We start from the raw sequence: 19,555 nt of genomic DNA on the forward strand, positions 1-19,555 counted from the left end.
ATTGGGTCTTCAAGAATGAATAGGGTACACTTACAAATGGTTAATATGGCATATCTATAGCTATATATATATATATCCACAACAAAATAATTTTTTAAAAAAGCACTTGCACATTGGGGCTTATACTTTTAGAATCCTGCCAATATATGATAAAAAAAAGTCAAGGTAGCCACTAGAGAGGCTACCAGGAAAAACCAACATCCCCTGGACAATGTCTTCAGCCATACACATGGAGCCATCTTCATCCTGCAACCATTCTAGCTGCCATCTGATGGCAATTGCATGATCGAGCCAGGCAAGAATGGCAGGAGAATTGCTCGTTGACCCACAGAATCTTGAGAAATAACAAGTGGTTGTTATTTTAAGACACTAAAAAAAAAAAAAAAAAAAAAATTGAGTGGAGAGGGAAAGAGCAATCAAGGTTTAAGCAGGATGTGAGAAAAGCAAATGGCTAAAGGGACCTGATCCTTGTGTGCCATAAGAACTGGCATTTATGGAAAACTTCCTATGTACCAGGCACTGTTCTAAGTACTCTGCGTGCATTACCTCACTGAATTCTCACAACAACCTAGATGAGGAAACTAAGACACAGAGAAGGCAAATAACTTGCTTTAGGCCACAGAGCTATTAGGTGTCTTTGAAGCTCTGTCCACTTCCCTCCTTCAGTCTGGGGAACCAGAAGAAAAGGAACTGCCACTCCCTAACGTGTCTTCCTTTCCAAGCTGGAGATGAAGGCTGTGAAGCCTGCTTGTTACAGGTATGCTGAGGTATGGATCTCTCTGCCCTCAAGTCTACTGGAGTCCCCTAGCCAGCCCCTGGCCCAGCACCATCAGTATGATGTAAAAATATAATTTTTCTATGTGTGTTAGCTCTCATGGTCCTACCACCATGCAACCCTGGGTCAGGAGATAGGTCAATGTATGCTTTGCTCTTTAACGCCACTTCCATACTCTGATACAACTCCTGCTTCGTGGAGGCTCGTGCCATCCAGTTGACCTGACCTCTCTCCTTCTCATCTACCTACCTCCCCAAAGCTGTTTCTCAGTTGCAGAATGGCATGAGAAGCACCTTGGGTTTCCTTTTCACCCCATACCTGTCCACCATCCTGGGAGGTTTTGAGGTCCACCAGCATCTCAGTTCCTTGACTGTCTCAATTCAATGATTCAATGATTTTCCCCCCATTCCACTTCAGCCAGGACCCAACTTGTCACATGACTCTTTGTCTGAGGTTATTCATCAAGACATCCTTCTCTGATGATAACTTCCATATTTTTGTCTTGCTCCATCAGTGACTTCCATTACACCTGTTCCTGGACCTTCAGCCAGTGACATCAGCCTTTTTAGAATTCTCTTACTTCCCTATCCAGCACACGTTCTGTGACCCTTTGTTTTAAGCACTCTTAAAAGCTGAGATCTTAAACTCCTTGAGCCCATCATACTCGCCTGGCAAAAGCCCTTCCTTGGATTAATTAATTTCTCAATTCGGTGTGCTTGTACCTTGACTGCTCAAACTAGCTATAGAAAAATCACACAAGCCATCATTAGTATCACCATAAATTCAGAGTCTCCATTCTCAACTGGACTACAGTACTGTCCTTGAAATCTTACCACATATCCCTGCAGGCCAACTTGCTGTAGTAATTATTTCAAACCCATAGTCAAACTTGACTGTGAGCTTCTTGAGGTCAGGGTTCCCGTGTGGCTTTTTCACCACTGAATCTTCAGTGCCTGTGACAGGCTTAGTACATAATAGGCACTCAATACGTCTGTTTACTAAGGTGTAGTAATAGTGGTAAGCATTCAGTAAACGTTAGCCACATGCCGGGCTCTGTTCTATGTGAGTTATATGTATTAGCTCATTTAACCCTCACAACAACCATCAAAAAAAAAAAAAAAAAAACCCACAAAATCCTCACAACAACCCAGTGAGGTTAGTTAGGACTTCTGTCATTTTTATTTTACAGATAAGGAAATTTAGAGAGATGGCTTGGAGAGATGAAGTCACAAAACCTGTAAGTGGCAGAGTGGGTATTTAATTTTTAGAACCTATAAATGCTTAGCAGGTCCAGTTGATTTCAGTTTTAGATAGGCTGAATTTTATGTCTTGAGTTTTATGAGACAGGCAGCTAGGTTTCTGAATGGAGCTCAAGAAAAAGGTGAAAGTGAAGAGTAAGATTTAGGAGGGGACAAATTACCTGGCGACCTCAAAAAACCTAGTATCCAACCCGTTGCTTTGGCAGAGCGCCTCCAACAGGTTCCTGATGGAACTGTGGTGGCGAGTGCATCTGGGTGCTAGGGTGCATCCCCCGCTCCACCTCAGCGTGAGGTAAGAGACCAATCATATATTTGAATACATGGGTGGGTCCATGCTATATTTGCTGTTGACTTTAAAACTGGGTAGAGGTCCCCCAGGGCTGAAATTCAACCTTGATTATTTTTTCTTTTGCTAACGTGCATTTTTGAGATACTTCCTAGACTCTCTCTCAGGTGGGAGAACACTCATTGTACTGCTTGAGTCCTTGGCGGGGGGAGAGGGGAGAAGACCACAAACACTGAGCTCCTGTTCTGTGCCAGTCCTCTTACATCTCTCTGAAACCTCCTGGTAGTTCACGAGGAAGATAATTATCATCTCTATTTTGCAGATAATAACAGAAATAACTAACATATATCGCGTGTTTATTTTGTGTTAGGTATTGTGCTGAGTGTTTTTCTGGCCTCATCCCATTCGATTCTCACAGCAATACTCTAAAGTTGGAACTATTGTCATGGATGGGAAAACCTAGGCTCAGAGATGGAAGGTGTATCCTAAGGCACACAGCCAATTAGAGACTGTGCATTTAAACCCAGGTCTTTCTCAGAGAGGCTAAGCTGCCTCATTACTCATTTCTGGATGAACTGAGGGATTTTCTCCGTGCAAGTGGGGAGAAAGAAGCTTCGACGAAGAAACCTAACGTTCATCTCTGCTCAAGGTAAAGTCCAGGCACTCGCCTAACTTGCCAAAACTCCCGGTGAACTTCTGACCCAGGTCTTTCCCGGTGCCGGAGAAGTGGCGCGCATGCGCGCGGCCCCGCCCCCCGGGAGGATGCCGCTTTTCGCTTTCTGCTCCGGGGCTTGCGCACTACGTCCCCAGTCAGAGACTCCTTCGCTGTCGGGGACTTCCGGTGCGCGCGGGGTGCGGTTCCGGGTCGTGGAGCGACTCGGGGCAACAAGGCTGCTGCTTGTTCGGCCGGCAGCGGCTAGCAGCAGGGGCATGAGGGCGAACCCGGGAGGCGGCAGGTGAACGGGCCGGGAGGAGCGCCGGTCCCCGAGGATCCCGAGAGTGCAAAGCTCGGGGCAGGGGCTGGGAGGCGTGGGGGAGCCGGGCCCTCCCCTCAGGAACGTGTCCTGGGGCCGACCCGGCCCATAGTGTGGAAGCAGCTTCAGGTAAAGGTTGCCCCAGCCGCTGGCGCCCTTGCTTGCCCACCAGCCTGCCAGCCCACCCGCCCGCGGAACCTGGCGGCCCTCTCACCCCTCGTTTCGGAGCTGCCCAGCGGGCCGCCTGGTAGGCCCTTGCTCAGATGGCTCGGGAGTATCCGTTTCCTGGCCCTTTCCAGAACTGTAGGCTGTGGTGAGCCTGACAGCAGGGTGTGAGGTTTAGGAGAAGAGAAACTAGTAGCCCTGGTAGTGTTGGGGTGGGGTGTGTGTGCCGTTGGCTTCTGCAGTTTCTGGCTCTGCAGTTGGCAATATCTAAGTGCTCCGATCTTCATAATGTGAAATCAAGTTTTTAAAGTGTTGCCTGTGTAGTCCCTGTTTCCTAGTGCTCCTTCTCCCCATCCTCCCGAAGGGGTAAACAGCCTCGCAGACTTTTTACTAGCTAGAGTGCTGCTGGAACTTTGATTCAGTTTTTTGTTGATGGGAGTGGCAGGGAGTCTTCCAGAGCTGTTTAAGGCTGGAAAAAAAATTGTAGTTTAAAAAGAACGTTACCTTAATCAGAGACCCAAAAGTTGACTCAGAAATTGGTTAAAACTTCATTCTGAATAAATGCAAGTAATTTTTGAAGCCTACCACTGTACCTGGCACTGTGCAGAACACTATGTTATAAACCAAAATCAGCATAGTTCAAAACTTTCCCAGATGTAAGCAGTCAAATGAAGACACACGCTAGTTAAAAAAAAAAAAAGGCATTCTCATTCTGTTTTGACAGGCACAAGGGGTGGATCCCTAACGTTAAAACCCACTAGAGGGCCGAGCCCGTGGCGCACTTGGTAGAGTGCTGCGCTGGCAGCGCGGTGACGCTCCCGCCGCGGGTTCGGATCCTATATAGGACTGACGGGTGCACTCACTGGCTGAGTGCCGGTCACGAAAAAACGACCAAAAAAAAAAAAAAAAAAAAACCCACTAGAGCAGAAAAGGAGGCACCATGTTTTTATTCCTCATATCCTATGAGCCCACTCAAGGTGCTCAGTAAATGCTGAAAGAGTTCATGATGAAGCCATAATTGTTTTCGTCATTTTCAGTTTATACATCTGCAAGCTCTCTGGGACCTATGAGACATGTTGGTTGCCTTCCTTTCCCATTCAACTTGTGCTCATATTTACCTCCAACTACTGTGTAAGCGGACTGCACTTACATTCCTCTATACCTCCTAATCTGGCTCCTGACTTCCTTTCCAGTTATGCTTGAAAAGGTCGCCTTCCTTAATGGCCCCACCTTGATCCATTACTCTAGATAGTAGGATCTCAAATCACCATTGTTTTTTTCCTATGTTCATTTGTTTTTTTTGTAGGACATTCTCCCTGCCTTCTCTAGCAGGTTTCCACTTTTCTACCTATTGAGATGCTAGCCGTGGGTCAGCTGAAGTTGGCTTCCCTCAACCAATTTTGGACAACCTCAGCTGAAAATGATTTGCTTCTCTAGAATCCTATGAACACTCATTATTATATTTGTAATTATTTCATTTAGCAAACATTTATTGAATATGGATATATGCCAGATATCATGCTAGGCAATGTAGAAGTAAATAGTACTCCATTTTTGCCATGGGGAGCTTGATTTAGTGAGAGAGATAAGGAAGTTAATAATCGCAACACAGAGTGATAAGTACACTGTGTGAAAGGTCTTTTATGATACACTAGTAGTACAGAAGGGGAATAGGTCATTAACTCTTAAGGGGTGGGATATGGCCAGGGGATGCTTCATAATATGAGATAAACTAAACTAAACTTTATTGAGTGTATACTATATATTGGGTATTACATATAGGTTTCTCTTCTTTAATCATTTTAACCCCAATTTACAGATTAGGAAGACTCAGGATAAATTACACAGCTGGTACAAGATAGAGCCAGGATTCAAACCCAGGTCTGTCTGATCTGTGCTTTTTCCATTACATGCCTTGCCTTCTTTTTCACACCATAGCTCTCTTTATGCAAGTCCATATTGAAGTAACTAAACAAGAGAAAAAATATGAATGTTAAAATAAGTGGTACAGAAGGTCCATTAAGTGTGGAGAAGACCGTGATCTTCCAAGGCAAGGAGACGGTAGGTGGGTCAGCTCAACTTTGAATATGAGTGAAGAAGACAGTCTATAGAGATTAAGCATGGAGTCTGAATTCAACTCCTGGTCCCTACTTTTACTAGATACATGACCGTTGGTGAATAACTCAAAGCAATCGTATTCTTCAACTAGGGGTTGGGATGGGGGACAATATTGACTAGAGTGTAGTGAATATTTAATGAGGTAATTTGGATTAAAGGCCTGATATAAGGTAAGGTGCCCTGAAATGAGAGCTGTAAGATGCAAAGATATAATGCCTGTGGCATGGTTTTAGAGTGGTGAACGAGTTTACAGCCTAAGTACGATACCAGGAGGTAAAGTTGGAGGGACAGTAGGCGTCAGAGTCAGTGAGGGCTTGCATGCCAGGGAAGAACGAGAAATTCCAGTTTCTGCTCATAACTTTTCCAGTTAATAAATATTTTGAGGATCTGTGATTCATTTAGCACTGCCCGGCAAAATGTTAGAACTTGGGGAAACAGAGAAATAAAAGCAGGTCTTCATCCTGAGGTTTTGACATTCCAGTGGGGAAAACTTGTGTGCAGGTGAACTGTAGCAAAGTACTGTTGGTACTGAGGTAGAAATCCCCACAGAGTACGGTGGAGCATAAAGAAGGGAACGCAGGTAATGGTAGCTAATGAATACTTACTACGTGCCAGCATTGTGTTAAATGCTTTATCTCATTTATTCCTCTATGAGAAGGTGTTATTAGCATCCTGATTTAACAGATGAGGAAACTGGAACACAGAGAGGTTAAATAACTTCCTTGAGTTTATACAGCTGGTGAAGCTGTGAGACGGGGAATTATCTGCTAGACTTTGGAATCTCCACTCTTCAGTATTACATCATGTTGCTTGTTCTTTGTGATGTGGATGGCAGTACTCTGGAGAGGCTTCAGACAGGAGCTAGCCCTTGAGCTGTAGCTTCAGTATGCTAGTCACTGTGCTAGGCAGTAGGGATCATGAGGGACGGAAGTGGCCTCTGCATTGAAGGGCTCTTCGCCTAATCTTTCACTTTAAATATATTCCTTTCTTTTTGGTGGAGGTACTTGTTTTGTTTGTTGACTCAACTGAAGACTTCAGAAAGTTGCAGTTCAGTGGATATTTATACTGCATTTTGGACTAAGAATTTGGAAATCTGTTATTCTGATGTATAGGCCTTATTGTTAAGGGCACAGCAGTAGATAGCAACTCATTATATGACCAGGAGTTCTGTCATATTACATTTTTTCCCCATGGGAGGTACCCTGACATTGTTTCTGTGAGTTTCAAGTTTTTGATAAGTTTTGACTCGGAAGATAGCACATTTCAGCTTGTGTTAAATTTAAAATGATTGAGCACTTATATTTCAATCATTGTTAAATGCTTTTGTATACCTTAATTTCCTTCAAATTTTGTAATTCTGTGAGTTAGGTGGTATTAATCTCCATTTAACCATGAGTAGTTTAGTGGCTAAGTATGTAACCAAGAGTCACACAGCTAGTGAGTGATAGAGCCAGAAAAAACTGGTTAAAAAAGAGTAAACAAGTCTTATTAAGTCAGTTCTCTTTTGAGAGTCTACCTCAGGGGTCTGCAGGTCCAATGCCCATTATGTACTGTAATGAGTAGGATGGGCCTTGACCTGAGAGCATATGCCCAGTCTAAAGGCAGCAGCGCTGGTCAGCCCCACTTGATTGTTGCCTTGTGAGGGAGTGGGCCCATTATCCCTGGATCTTCTGAATTTTTTGAAAAAGATGCTGGAAATCTGGATTTTAATGTATTTATTTTAAAAATTTGTCATTTAAAAAATTATTGTGTAGACTAAAACACATTTGTGGTCTGTATACAATCATAGGCTGCCTGATTGTGAACTTTGATCTACCTGGTTGCTGAAGTTTGGTACCCATTGTTCAAAGCAGGAGAACAACACAGTGTTGTGATTATTGATCAGAAGTCTCTTGGCAAATTGCTAGAGTGAGGGGGCACTGCTATCTTTCGGGGAGTGAGGGAGTGGCAGGGTGAATGAATGCTCTTATTATATAATCAGGCTAAATTTCAGGAGGGATGGGTTGTGGATGACGAGATGACCTTATAATACTTTTGTTTTGTGCTCTCAGCACTTTTTTTTTTTTTTTATTTTTTTATTTTTTGTGGGCATCTCCATTTATTTTTTTTATTTTTTATTTTTTTAAATTTTTTTTTTAGAGGACTTTTTTTTAAAAAAAATTTTATTTTGTCGATATACATTGTAGCTGATTATTGCTCCCCGTGCTCTCAGCACTTTAAATACTACCAGATCTCTTGTCTCTTTTGGTCCTGTCCACAATACTATGAAGTGGTATTGTGAATTTGTTAAATGCTTTTGTATACCTTATTTTCTCTGACATATCTTCATAATCCTGTGACATTGGTGATCTTCATAATCCTGTGACATTGGTGATATTATAAAGGGGAGTAAATCATTACCTCTTGAGATGAAGAAATTGGCACTCAGTGAATGACAGTTTAGTAGAAAGTGCACTGGTCTAAGAGGGACTTGAATTCTGAATACAGCTGTACCACTAACAACCTTTGGATTTTGGTCAAGTCACTTAAAATTTTGGATCTTTTTTCCCTTTTGAACAGTAATAATGAGTGAAAATCAAGGTGTGCCGAGGTATTTTCAGGATGCCAAGCTCTCAGTTGACATGCTTAAAGTCACACAACTGATTATTATCAGACCCCAGTGGAGAATGACTCAGATCAAATGCTACTTTTCCTCTCTTAATGACAGGTAGGGAGCCACTGCTCAGCTCTTCTCTCTATTCTTATTCATTACTTCCTCTGGGAAAGGACCTTGATGGGCCACGTGCTTCCCAAATGCATACAGTGCTTTGCTGACTGTGTATACACAAGATTGAAAGAGGTCATAGAGATACCCAGCATAGTGAGAGAAATATGGTCAGGGAGTTTCCAGCCCAAGAATTTATTTTTATTTTAATACCCAGCTTCCACAAGGTGAAAATTGAAGAAATATTGGTCTTCTAGATACTCATTTTCATTCATACTCTATTGTATAGGAAATAACATAGAATATAAAAATAAAATAAATTCTGAGCAGTTATTCGAAATTCATTAACTCTGGTTGGCAGCAGTCTAGGTATATTGGAGAAATAGATATAACATAACAAACAGAATTTAGACCGAAAGTAGAAAACAGTTTTAAGTAATCGAAAGTGAGGAAAATGGGAGAAACCACTTAAACAAACAAACCTGAAATTCTGGAAAAAACAAGAAGATATGAGGATAACTATTGGAATTAAGTTATAGCAATTGCTTCTGAAATAAATTGAATATTATGTCACATTTAAATTATGCATATTGGATTCATACTATTCTATACTTGAGTATATATATTTTATGAATATCTTTTATTGACACAAAGTGAACCAAATATGTAAAATTTCAAAAAAATAACTTTTTAGTTCCCTATGTACTCATTTTATACTACTATACTGTATTATAAATAAAGTATAGGTACTATACTTATAAATAAGTAATAGGTACTATATTATAAATAAGTACTATTTCAGCAGAGAAATTGGCAGAAAATTGTTTGAAGGAATGGTTTTCTTGAAAACAAAGTAAATCTTTAATCTGAACTTTAGTTGCTGACAAAGGAGCGGAACTGAGGTACAGACTTGAATCTTGAAGCAGCGTGAGGTGGGGCTTCAGAGTCACACCTTCCTAGATTTGGTGGCTCTGTCAGTTATTAGTTGTGTAACCTGCACAGTCTGCAAAATGGGGACAATAATGCCAATCTCATATAGTACTTGTAAGGACTAAATGAAATGATTTATGTAAGTACCTAGTAAGTACAATGATGCTTTTGAGGAGATGCAGGTACTGGCATTCAGGACACAAGACATTCAGAATGTTAGTATAATGTAATAAGCAATGGAGTGTTTGTGAAGGAGTGAGACTCATGTCTGGATCATGAAATTTGTCTTGATATTGTCTGGTTGTGCTTTGTGAATTAGTGCACCTACCTACTGTGCACTGTTGAGAAAAGGGTTTCATCATGCTATTTTTAGGCTATTAAATGAATTGATCTACTAGGTAGCAAGAAACACTTTTAATTGCTTATATTACCTTTTTTGTGCCTGTGATTACCCTCTGAAGTTGTTAGAACAAGGGATATTACATTGACCCTGTTCCAGTTTTACAAGTGCCGAAGCTAAAGCTTAGAGAAGTAAAGTGATTAAAGAGATAGAACTACCAATAATGGCAAAGCTCAGGCTTGACGTTTTGTTTCTTTGTTTTTTGTTTTGACTTTAGAGTGCTTTTGCCCCTATTCCATGCTGCTCTAGATTTGGATATTGGAACTGGCCCTTGTCTTGGGACTGTCATCAACTATGGCCCTTCTCTTTATTCATTTAAACTTTATGCTTACAGAAAGTTGTTATTGATTATATTGTGAGAGTGTTTGGTTACAGGTATAAACTTGTGCTATGAAGTTTGAAGATTCAACAAACTTCTTTGCTGAAGTTTATATTCATCACTGTCAATTAATTCATTATATTCATTGCTGTCAAAGGTTGGCGGTAAGATGGTCAGTCATCTTTGTTAGTGGAAATGTGATTTGGTAGAACTTTTCTGGAAAGCGCTTTGATAGTATTTATCACAAGCTGAAAAAAAATAGTGAATGCCATTTGAACTTGTAATTCCATTTCTAGGAAACTTTGTTAAAGAAATAATCACGGGCCGAGCCTGTGGCGCACTCGGGAGAGTGCGGCACTTGGGAGCGCGGCGACGCTCCCGCCGCGGGTTCGGATCCTATATAGTAATGGCCGGTGCACTCACTGGCTGAGTGCTGGTCACGAAAAAGAAAAGAAAAAAAAAAAAGAAATAATCACAAGCAGAAAAATATTCATGTTCAAAGATGTTCACTGCAGCAGTATTTATAATAGCAAAAATTATAAATAACCTTAGTATTAAACAACAGAGAAATAAAGGAAAAGCCAAAGAATGGAAATGTTGTACAGTTGTTTTAGAAGAATTTTAGTGACATTAATAGGCTCATCATATAATAAGTGAAAAAAGGATATACATATATAAAGTATGATCCCAATTATGTCAAACATAGGCAAAGAAAAAAAATAAGTGGTGAGATTATAGATCTTCATGCTTTTCTGCTTTAGAAATACTCTCTGATAAATATAAATTATTTTTTAATGAAAGAATCACTTTGACCCTTAGAGTTTTCAATAATGCAAGTGATTCTGAAGTTATAAATGGGTTGTGTTTTCAAGTGAGTTTTCACCTCAGTTATTTTGTACTTAGAACATGATTTCATGTGTCTTGGACATAAATGATGTTAAGATTCCAGGCCCGTCTTCCTCTTCCCCCACAAAAGAATTCTATTTCAGACAGTATCATGGAGGAAACTGTATTCAAGTTTGAATTAATGTTGGTAGTACTAGTGTCCCAGTGCACTGTCATCTCTTCAGTGGCCAGTGGGTCAATGAGTAGGACAGTGACAGCTCTGTCTTCACTTTCAGAGGGATACATTCCTATCTCCTTGATGTTGAGCCTGGCCATTTGGTATATAGAGCTTGTTTGTGAGGTGAATGCTTATATATATTGAGAAATGCTTTTTTGGTATGGAAGATTATGTGTTGAGAAGGTAACTTGAGGAATAGTAAAATTTTTTTCTTCAAGAGTTTGTTTGAGCAAACAGAATTGGGTAACTCCAAACCAGAAGTGCTTCTGGGACTCCACCAAGCAAACACAAAGGGGAGGCTTTTATAGGAAGAATACGGAAGTAAAGCAAAGGAAATATTTGGTTACAGTTATACAGTTGCCTTATTTAATCTATCCCATTGGAAAGTCTCTAACTGTATAATTATAAGTTTGTTGGCTGCTTCTGACTGGTTGAGCTTAAGTTTTGTTTTTCATTAATATAGGCATTTACAAGAAATAGCTCAAGTTGTTTTGCTTATGTTTGCAAATCAGGCAGGGTTAAGGTCATTTATGAAGCCTAACTGGCTTTGTGTCCTCAAGGATTCCTTCAGGCTTGGTCTCTGTTTTAATATACTTTAACAAGTATGGATTTCTGTATCACTTTTTTTATTTTGTAAGAAAAGTAATTGAAGATCAAAGTGTGGATTTTAATTTTTCTCATTAACAGTAGTAGGTAAAAGTATGAATATTAAAATGTCATGATGAATTGTTGCCTTTTACTCTTTTTCTAATTATCATATACTTCATAATTGAAATAGTTTCAGCATGTGCAGTTAAGCATGATGGCCAGTTAAGTTTGTTTTTCTAAATGTGCATGGTAATTCTCCTATATACAGTGTTAAAAACATGCAAAAAATTTAATGAAGTATGTGAACATATTTAAATTAGGATAATACTGGGCAAGATGTTTCTTTTGTAAACTGCCTCTGTCCAAAGCATTCTGTATATTATCAGAATGAAAAATGACAGCACTTTGTCATCTGTTCAAATTGATATTGCACTCTTTGCAGTGACAGCTGAAAAGGCCCACAGGTGCCATATAAAGAGGTGACCATGTTGTCATATTTCATTTCGGCATCCCTCTGCAAAGCCATAATTACCTAATTAGGTTGTTAATTAGGAGATTAGCATTTCGCTATATTGATAGAATGCTCTTTACCGGCGTGGGGCTAGGTACAGATTTGTCTGCCCTAATTTATAATCTCTGCCTGTTTTGTACTTATTTATTTGCTTAAGATCCTGGTGTGGGGCAATTCAGTTTACCTGAGAAACAGTTTGTTTACAAGCTAATGAAGCTTTGAGCACTGGATTAAAGTTGCTGAGTTAAATTATGAACAGAATGAAAAGTGTGGTCATATCCCCAAAATGATAATAAAAATTCCGAGTTGGTATAACTTGGATTCTTATTAGCATAGGCAACAAACACCTGATAAGAATTCAAATTGTTGGTGTAAAAAAAAAAATCCAAAATACAAAAACTAATCTGACATGTGATAGAGATTTATGTATCTTAAATGAGGCAAAGGAAATTATTTTAGTTATCTTTAATAACAAACCTCTATCATTTATACTTGGGACTTATAAAATATGTTAAGTGTTTTGAATGTGTTTCAGAAACTGGGCTTTGTTAATGACTTCAGAACAAATACATTCAGTCTTCAGTTTAGACTTCCTTAGATAGTCATGCATCAGGGTTTATTTCATTTGTACCTTCTGTCTCTTCTGTCTGTGCTTGGAACATTCTCTTCCCACAGTCTTTGCAGTCCTAAGTGCTTATGGAATTTGAAGTATTTCACAGTAACCTTCACTTGGTGAGCTGTTTGGAGAAGCACGGTTTCTATCAAGTGTGTCTAACATTCTTTCTTTGGGGGAGGGAGGGACAGGAGAAAATGATTTTCATCTATAATAATTGTGATGATTATAGTGATTATAATGATTTTCACTATAATGTTTGTAATTTGCATTATACATACCTTTTGTGCCTTTTCCAGTTATGAAAATTAAGAGTTTCAGAACAATGTTAAGAGAACCATTCCCACTGAAGTAGTAGTTTAGCTCCTTTTGATTGTACTTGGTATTAGTGTTAAAACTGTAGAAAGTACATGAGTTCTTAAGTCCTTTTTCCCCAGTTATGAAGAATTGCATTTCTGTTTTTTTTCTGTAATTTTCTTTAAAATTAAAAAAAAATTAAAAATACTTTTATGTTAAGAAAATATTACATGCAAATCTTACAGTCAGTTTAGCTTTTTGCTTAATTGTAATCATTCATTTATTCAGTCAGTATTTGCTGAGTCTATATTGGGCACTAGGCATATATCTGGAAATTGAGCAGTGAAAACTAAGATACAGTCCCTGCTCTCATGGGACTTGCAGTCTAGTAAGAGAAAGGACAGCCTAGATTGAGAAGTAGAACCTAGCATGAGAAGTGTTACGATAATGAGAGTCAAGGTGAGTAGGGAGGAGTACCTACTCTGGGCTTGATAGTAAAATCTTCTGGGGCAGGTGATGACTAAATTGAGATCAGAAGGGTGAAGGAGAAAGGGATGACTAAGCTGGGTGACAGGACAGAGAAAATTTTCAGAGAGAAGTATATGTTCAAGGCTTGAAGAAAACAGTTTAGTATGGCTGGAGTAGAAAGAACTAAGGGGTTAGATAGGAGGAATACATTCTAGTGTTCCATTACATAGTAGGGTGACTATAAATAAAAACAGCACATTGTATATTTCAAAATTGCAACAAGAGAGGATATTGAATGTTCTCACCACAAAGAAATGATAAATTTAAGGGGATGGATATGTCAATTACCCTAATATGGTTATTACACATTGTGTGCATGTATTGAAATATCACACTGTATCCCATAAAAATGTACAGTTATCACGTGTCAATTAAAAGTAAATGAACAAATTTTAAAAAAGGGAGATGGGGCTGCAGAGGTAGGCAAGGTTCAATCATATTAAGGAGTTTGGGAAGTCACTGAAAGATTTTAAGACAAGTTAGAAAACAATTTCAATACCTAGGTGAGAGATGGTGGCTTGGATTACATTATTGAGATGAAGAAAAGTGGATGAAATCTAGAGACAGAGAAGAATTAGGATGCACAGAATTGGTAATTAAATGGCTGTAGTCTTCATAAAAAGAAAGGAGTCAAGGAATCTGATTTGGATATCCTATATGTTTTCTAATTTTATTTAAATTCGAGAATATGTGTTTGAGTATGTAATAGGTAAGGGGCCCATGAATCTTATTTTCCAATTTGACCCCAAAACGTACAGTACTGACAACTGGTTTTCTCCAAGGTGAATGGGGAAGGATACATTTGAGTGTCACTTTGGGCCCCACAGTGGGACAGTAGTTTTGTGAGTTAATGAGATAATGAGGGACTGAGGCTCAGAGAAACTGTGACCCCAATTTTCTCAGCTCCTAGGTGGTAGAATTGGGAGCACACCCAGCTCTACAGAGCCTCGTGTTTTCCATCATGCCATGTTGCCTTTTGTGTTCCATCTCCTTCTGTTTGTTTATTCCAAAGTTATAAGGAGAATTACTCCCCAAGTACCAGTAGCTCAGTAGCCTGCTGACAGAGGCATTGTAACTCTGTGGCTTCTCATGTCTGCGCTGTGGTGTAGATTAGAACTTCATCAAATGCCTGTGGTAGAAACTGCTCTAGCACATGTGGATTTGCTTCAGCAAATTCAGGAGTTCTGCTGGGCTTTCTGGTACTAGAATAAATCTCCCTCAACAAGAAATGTAGACTAGCTACCTCCATGCAGGTCACTAACACATATGACAATTCTCTTTTCCCCAGAGGAAAAGACTTGGAAACTTCCATTTTTGCGCAAGGAATTTGATATAATCAATTTGTGTTACAAATCGTGTAAACATTTTTATGGTTACTGTTGCCAGTTCTGTTGAGTTAAGTACTTTGTTGGTATCTTTGTGTTGGAATCACCTGAAGTAGAAGAAATCTAGGATGCAGCATGGATTCTAGTCTTCCTGTGGTTCTACCCCCATTTTTTCATTGAGATATAATTCACATACTATGAAATTCACCCTTTTAAAGTATACAGTTTAATAGTTCTTAGTATGTTTGTGAATTTGTATGTTATCTAATCTCAAAACATTTTTGTCACCCCAAAAAGAAACCTGTTTCCATTAGCAGTCATTCCTCATTCCTCCTCCCCTAGCTCCTGCCAACCACTAATCTACTTTTTATCTCTATGGATTTGCCTGTTGTGAACATTTCATGTGAATGGAATTATACAATATATGTTCTTTTGTGTCTGGCTTCTTTTACTTAGCATAATGATTTCAAGGTTCATCTATGTTGTGGCAAGTATTAGTACTCATTCCTTTTTATTGCCAGGTAATTTCCAATATATTTACGTACCGTATTTTGTTTGTTCATCAGTTGATGGACATTTAGATTATTTCCACCCTTTGACTATTATGACCAATACTACTCTGAATATTTATATACAAATTTTTATGTGAATGTATGTATGTTTTCAGTTCTCTTGGGTGGAATTTCTGGGTCATATAGTAACTCTATGTTTAACATTTTGAAGAACGGCCAAACTGTTTTCCAAAGTAGCTACGTCATTTTACGTTCCCAGCAGCAATGTTGAAGGTCAGCCTCCTTTCTGCTTCTGCTGTCCTCAGGCTCTGTATTACTCTGGTCTGGGCTGGAGCAACCCTAGGCTTTAGGAGTTCCATGACCTTTTGTCTTAGTAGATGGGAAATTTTCCATTTTTCTCTGGGCCAGGTTCATTCTATAAGAATGTGTGTATCAGGCCTTATATATTGGGCATTAGTTATAGGAAGTCTCAAGGTCTTCACAGTCCAGTGGTAGAACTTCTTACTGGGAAATGGGAAGAGAGTGAAGAAAGTAACTTCTTACTGGGAAATGGGAAGAGAGTGAAGAAAGTAACTTCTTACTGGGAAATGGGAAGCCAGTGAAGAGAGTAACTGCTTAGAAATTTATGAATTTATACAACTTGGATCCTAACTAGGATCTGGGTCAAGATCGACTTGTTTTTACAGTTTCTGGGCTTTTTTTTCTCAGTCCACCCTTTTACTATTGCTGTTCCTTAGGTTTTGTCCTTATGTTATTGCTCTTGTTTCCTTATATGTTCTCCTTGTGCAAACTCATTCACATCTGTGGCCTTATCTATCACTTGTATGTTGATATCTCCCAGATTTGCTCAGACCTTTCTCCTGGGCTCTCAGGTTTATGTTTTAATGAATCTCTATTTGGGTAATCCATAGATACCTCAAGCTCATTATGTCTGAAACATAACTCCTCGTTCTTGCTACCTGCTAACCTGTTCCTGCTTTTGATTTCATAATTTCATTTGTTGGCACTGTTTTGCGAGCCATAAACTTTACCCTGCTCCTTCAGAAGCCTCCACTTCCACTGAGTCACCAAGTGCTCCCACTTTTTATCTCTTATATACTTCTTGACTATTTCTTCAATTCATAGCACCATCTGTCACTGCCTTACTTCAGATTTCATCATCTCTTCCCTGGGCTGTAGTCACAGCTTCATAACTGGTCTCTATCTTGTGAATCAGATTAATCTTCTATGTTCCTACAACTGCCAGAGCATTCTCGCTGAAAAGCTAATCTAATCAGCAACATAATAGTAAATGTTTGTATAGTATTTACCATGGACCAGGTACTTTTACAGGTATTAATTAATTCATTCCTCACAATTCTATGAGGTAGGCACCAAAATTATTTACAGTGAGGAAATGGAGACTGAGAAGTTGCTGCTTTCCCTAGGTCCCACGGTGAGTGAGTCCACTGATTTGAACCCAGGCAGTCTGATGATTGATTGATTGCTCTCCTCCTCTCCTACCTACCCTTTCTCAATCTAAGCTATTGCCTTGACATCTCCCACCACAGAGGGTAGTAAACCTCTCTTTGCTTCTGCAGTAAACCACGCATGGCCTGGTGTTAATTTGCAGTCCATAGGACAGATCTGGAATGAGTTTTCTTTTAAACTTTTCTGGTCAAGGAGTCAGCATTATAGATTATTTAATTGCCAGCCCTTTTTTTTCACTATTCTTAAAGTGACTAAGTTGGAAGTGACCACTTCCATTATCTTGACTTTAGTCAACTCTGCAAAGCCTTGTCTGAGTATCCAGTTTCATTTAGATATTCTTCCTTTGTGTCTCCATAGTACATTGTTACAGAATTCTCTAGCATTGTTCTCATTCTTTATTGTGACCATTTATATTCAGTTATCCCTCAGTGTCCCTGGATGCTCAAGTCCCTTATATAAAGTGAAGTAATATTTGCATATAACCTATGCACATCCTCCTGTATACTTTGTCATCTCAAGATTATTTGTATTAGTACAATGTAAATGCTGTATAAATAGTTGTTATTGTTTAGGGAATAATACCAAGAAAAAAAGTCTGTACATATTTAATACAGACACAGCCATCCATTTATTTTTTCCAAATATTTTCAGTTGGCAGTGGTTGAATCCATGAATGCGGAACCCGTGGATACGGAGAATTGACTGTACTTGTTTTTTCTCTCCCACTTGACTGTAAGCCTCATGGGGATAGGGACTGTGACTTTAGTGATAACTTTAGACTCCTAACTCCCAGCATGTAGGAGGTATTCATGCCTGTAGAATGAACAGTTAAGTCTGTTTATACCCAGTGTGAGAAGAGAGTTCAGAAGATTATGATGAAGTGGACTGAAACTGGAAATGTGGGTGGTTTGGACTAGGATTCTGGAGCCACACTGCCTGGGTTTTATCCTGGCTCCACTTTTTTCTAGTTGTGTGGCCTTGGGCAAGTCTGTACCTCAGTTTACTGATTTGTGAAACATAGATAATAACAGAATTTACGTCATAGTTTTGTGAGTGACATAAGTGCTTTCTAATCAATAAACAGCCTTCCGGAATCCAGAAAATTGATTTTTCTACTTAAATTGTATTTTGTGAAACATTCTCACCCTAACTGTAGCATCATAGGCAAAAATGAAGCCAGTCCTACTGCCTTATTCTCATGTTTGATCCACTATGGTGGTGATTTAAAAAAAAAATGTCTAGAAGGTTATAAAAAAATACCTGGTAAACTTAGTACTATTTTGTTAACAATAACAGCAATTACTATTTATTGAAATAATGGAAACTCTCTTAAAATGAAAGTACATTCGGATTCTCATACTGGCCAGCCACCAAAAAATAAACCAAATAAAATGAAAGTACAAAGCACCATTCAGAGTCATATGAAAATAGTTTGAGGGTTATCTGCTGGTTTAGATTATGTCATTGCTATCTTCCATTCATTAGGAGTTGAGTGAATGATTTTGATAGTTGACAGTTTATTTGTTTTTCCTTTTCTTCCAAAAGGATGTGGCTAGAAGAGGAAATGTCAATAGTATTGCATCTTTGATTTGTACAGTTTTTTAAAAATTTTTGTAAATATTCTGTTTTGTTTTATAGCAGCATCCTTGTGAACTGGATAAACAGGACATATATTATGGCTATTTCACTGCAGAGGAGATAGAATCAGAGGCACGAAACTCTCCTAAGGTCATTCCATATCTAGTCTCTAGGCAGGCTAGTGACAACACCTGGAATTCTAGATGTGACAACCCATTGTGTATTTTTACAGTCATTTTTTCATTTTCTGCTAATATTAAATAGTTTTTTATGGTAATACTTGGACGATAACTGCGTTTACTAATGTTAAACTCTTACTAGTTATAGAAACCAGTTTCTCTATATAATATATACAGAAAAAATAGGAAATAGCATTGAAATATAGAAAAAATGGGAAATAGCATTGAAATAGCATTGAATAGCATTGAAAAAATAGGTGGTGTTGATGCCTATTCAAATCAGTCAAATGGTTTTTTACATTTACATGGTTTGTAGGGGGTTTGCTGCCAACACCTTGATACTGTTATGATCTTTTTGGTCAGAAAAAGGAATCCTTGTTCTGCTATGCTTAGAGTCTGCACTGTGGCACAGTGGTATAGGTAAAACATGCAGTGGAATTCTTTTGGCCTTTGAGGGAAAAAGAGTATGAAGCAAAAACACAAAACCTTTGAGATGGTCTCCAGGATAAACATCTCCCAATCACATTCTCCCACTCCTCCACACATGTGATTGGAATAGAATTTAACAGCTGAAAAGGCCCTTCATGTGGTTCAACCATCCCAGTTAACAGATGAGGTTTAAAGAAGTGACTTGTCCAAGGCCATGTAATTAGGGAACTGGAATTCAGATTTCCTGAGAGGTCCTTGCAATAAACTATGTTGCTTCTCTTAATAGGTGATGTTAACTTGAGAGCCAGGTAAGTGGAAACATAATTACTGAATTCTTTTTAAAATTTTTACTTATCATAGATATTGATGTGTCTTGAATAACTATTGAATTCTTCCACTTGTTTAAGCAAACTTCAAATGCTGATGAGACAATAAAAGGAAAATAAATCTTAGACTACAGTGGGAGACCTATTACTGAACCAGGGTAAGGGGCCTGCTTTTGGAAAATCATGGCACAGCCCTTTGGGAAAAA

The 19,555-nt window shown here is 38.9% G+C and overlaps 1 protein-coding gene across 1 annotated transcript in view; it reads left to right on the forward strand.

Moving 5' to 3' along the window:
- The first annotated feature begins 3,183 nt into the window (after positions 1-3,183).
- Positions 3,184-19,555, forward strand: part of MAPKAP1 (MAPK associated protein 1) — a 245,487-nt gene continuing 229,115 nt past the window's right edge. The window contains exon 1 of the mRNA XM_063081856.1: positions 3,184-3,423. The gene's annotated coding sequence lies outside the window, so the exon portion shown is untranslated. The remainder of the gene's footprint in view (positions 3,424-19,555) is intronic.

This window comes from Cynocephalus volans, chromosome 17 (genome assembly GCF_027409185.1).
Source record: "Cynocephalus volans isolate mCynVol1 chromosome 17, mCynVol1.pri, whole genome shotgun sequence".
Classification (NCBI taxonomy): Eukaryota; Metazoa; Chordata; class Mammalia; order Dermoptera; family Cynocephalidae; genus Cynocephalus; species Cynocephalus volans.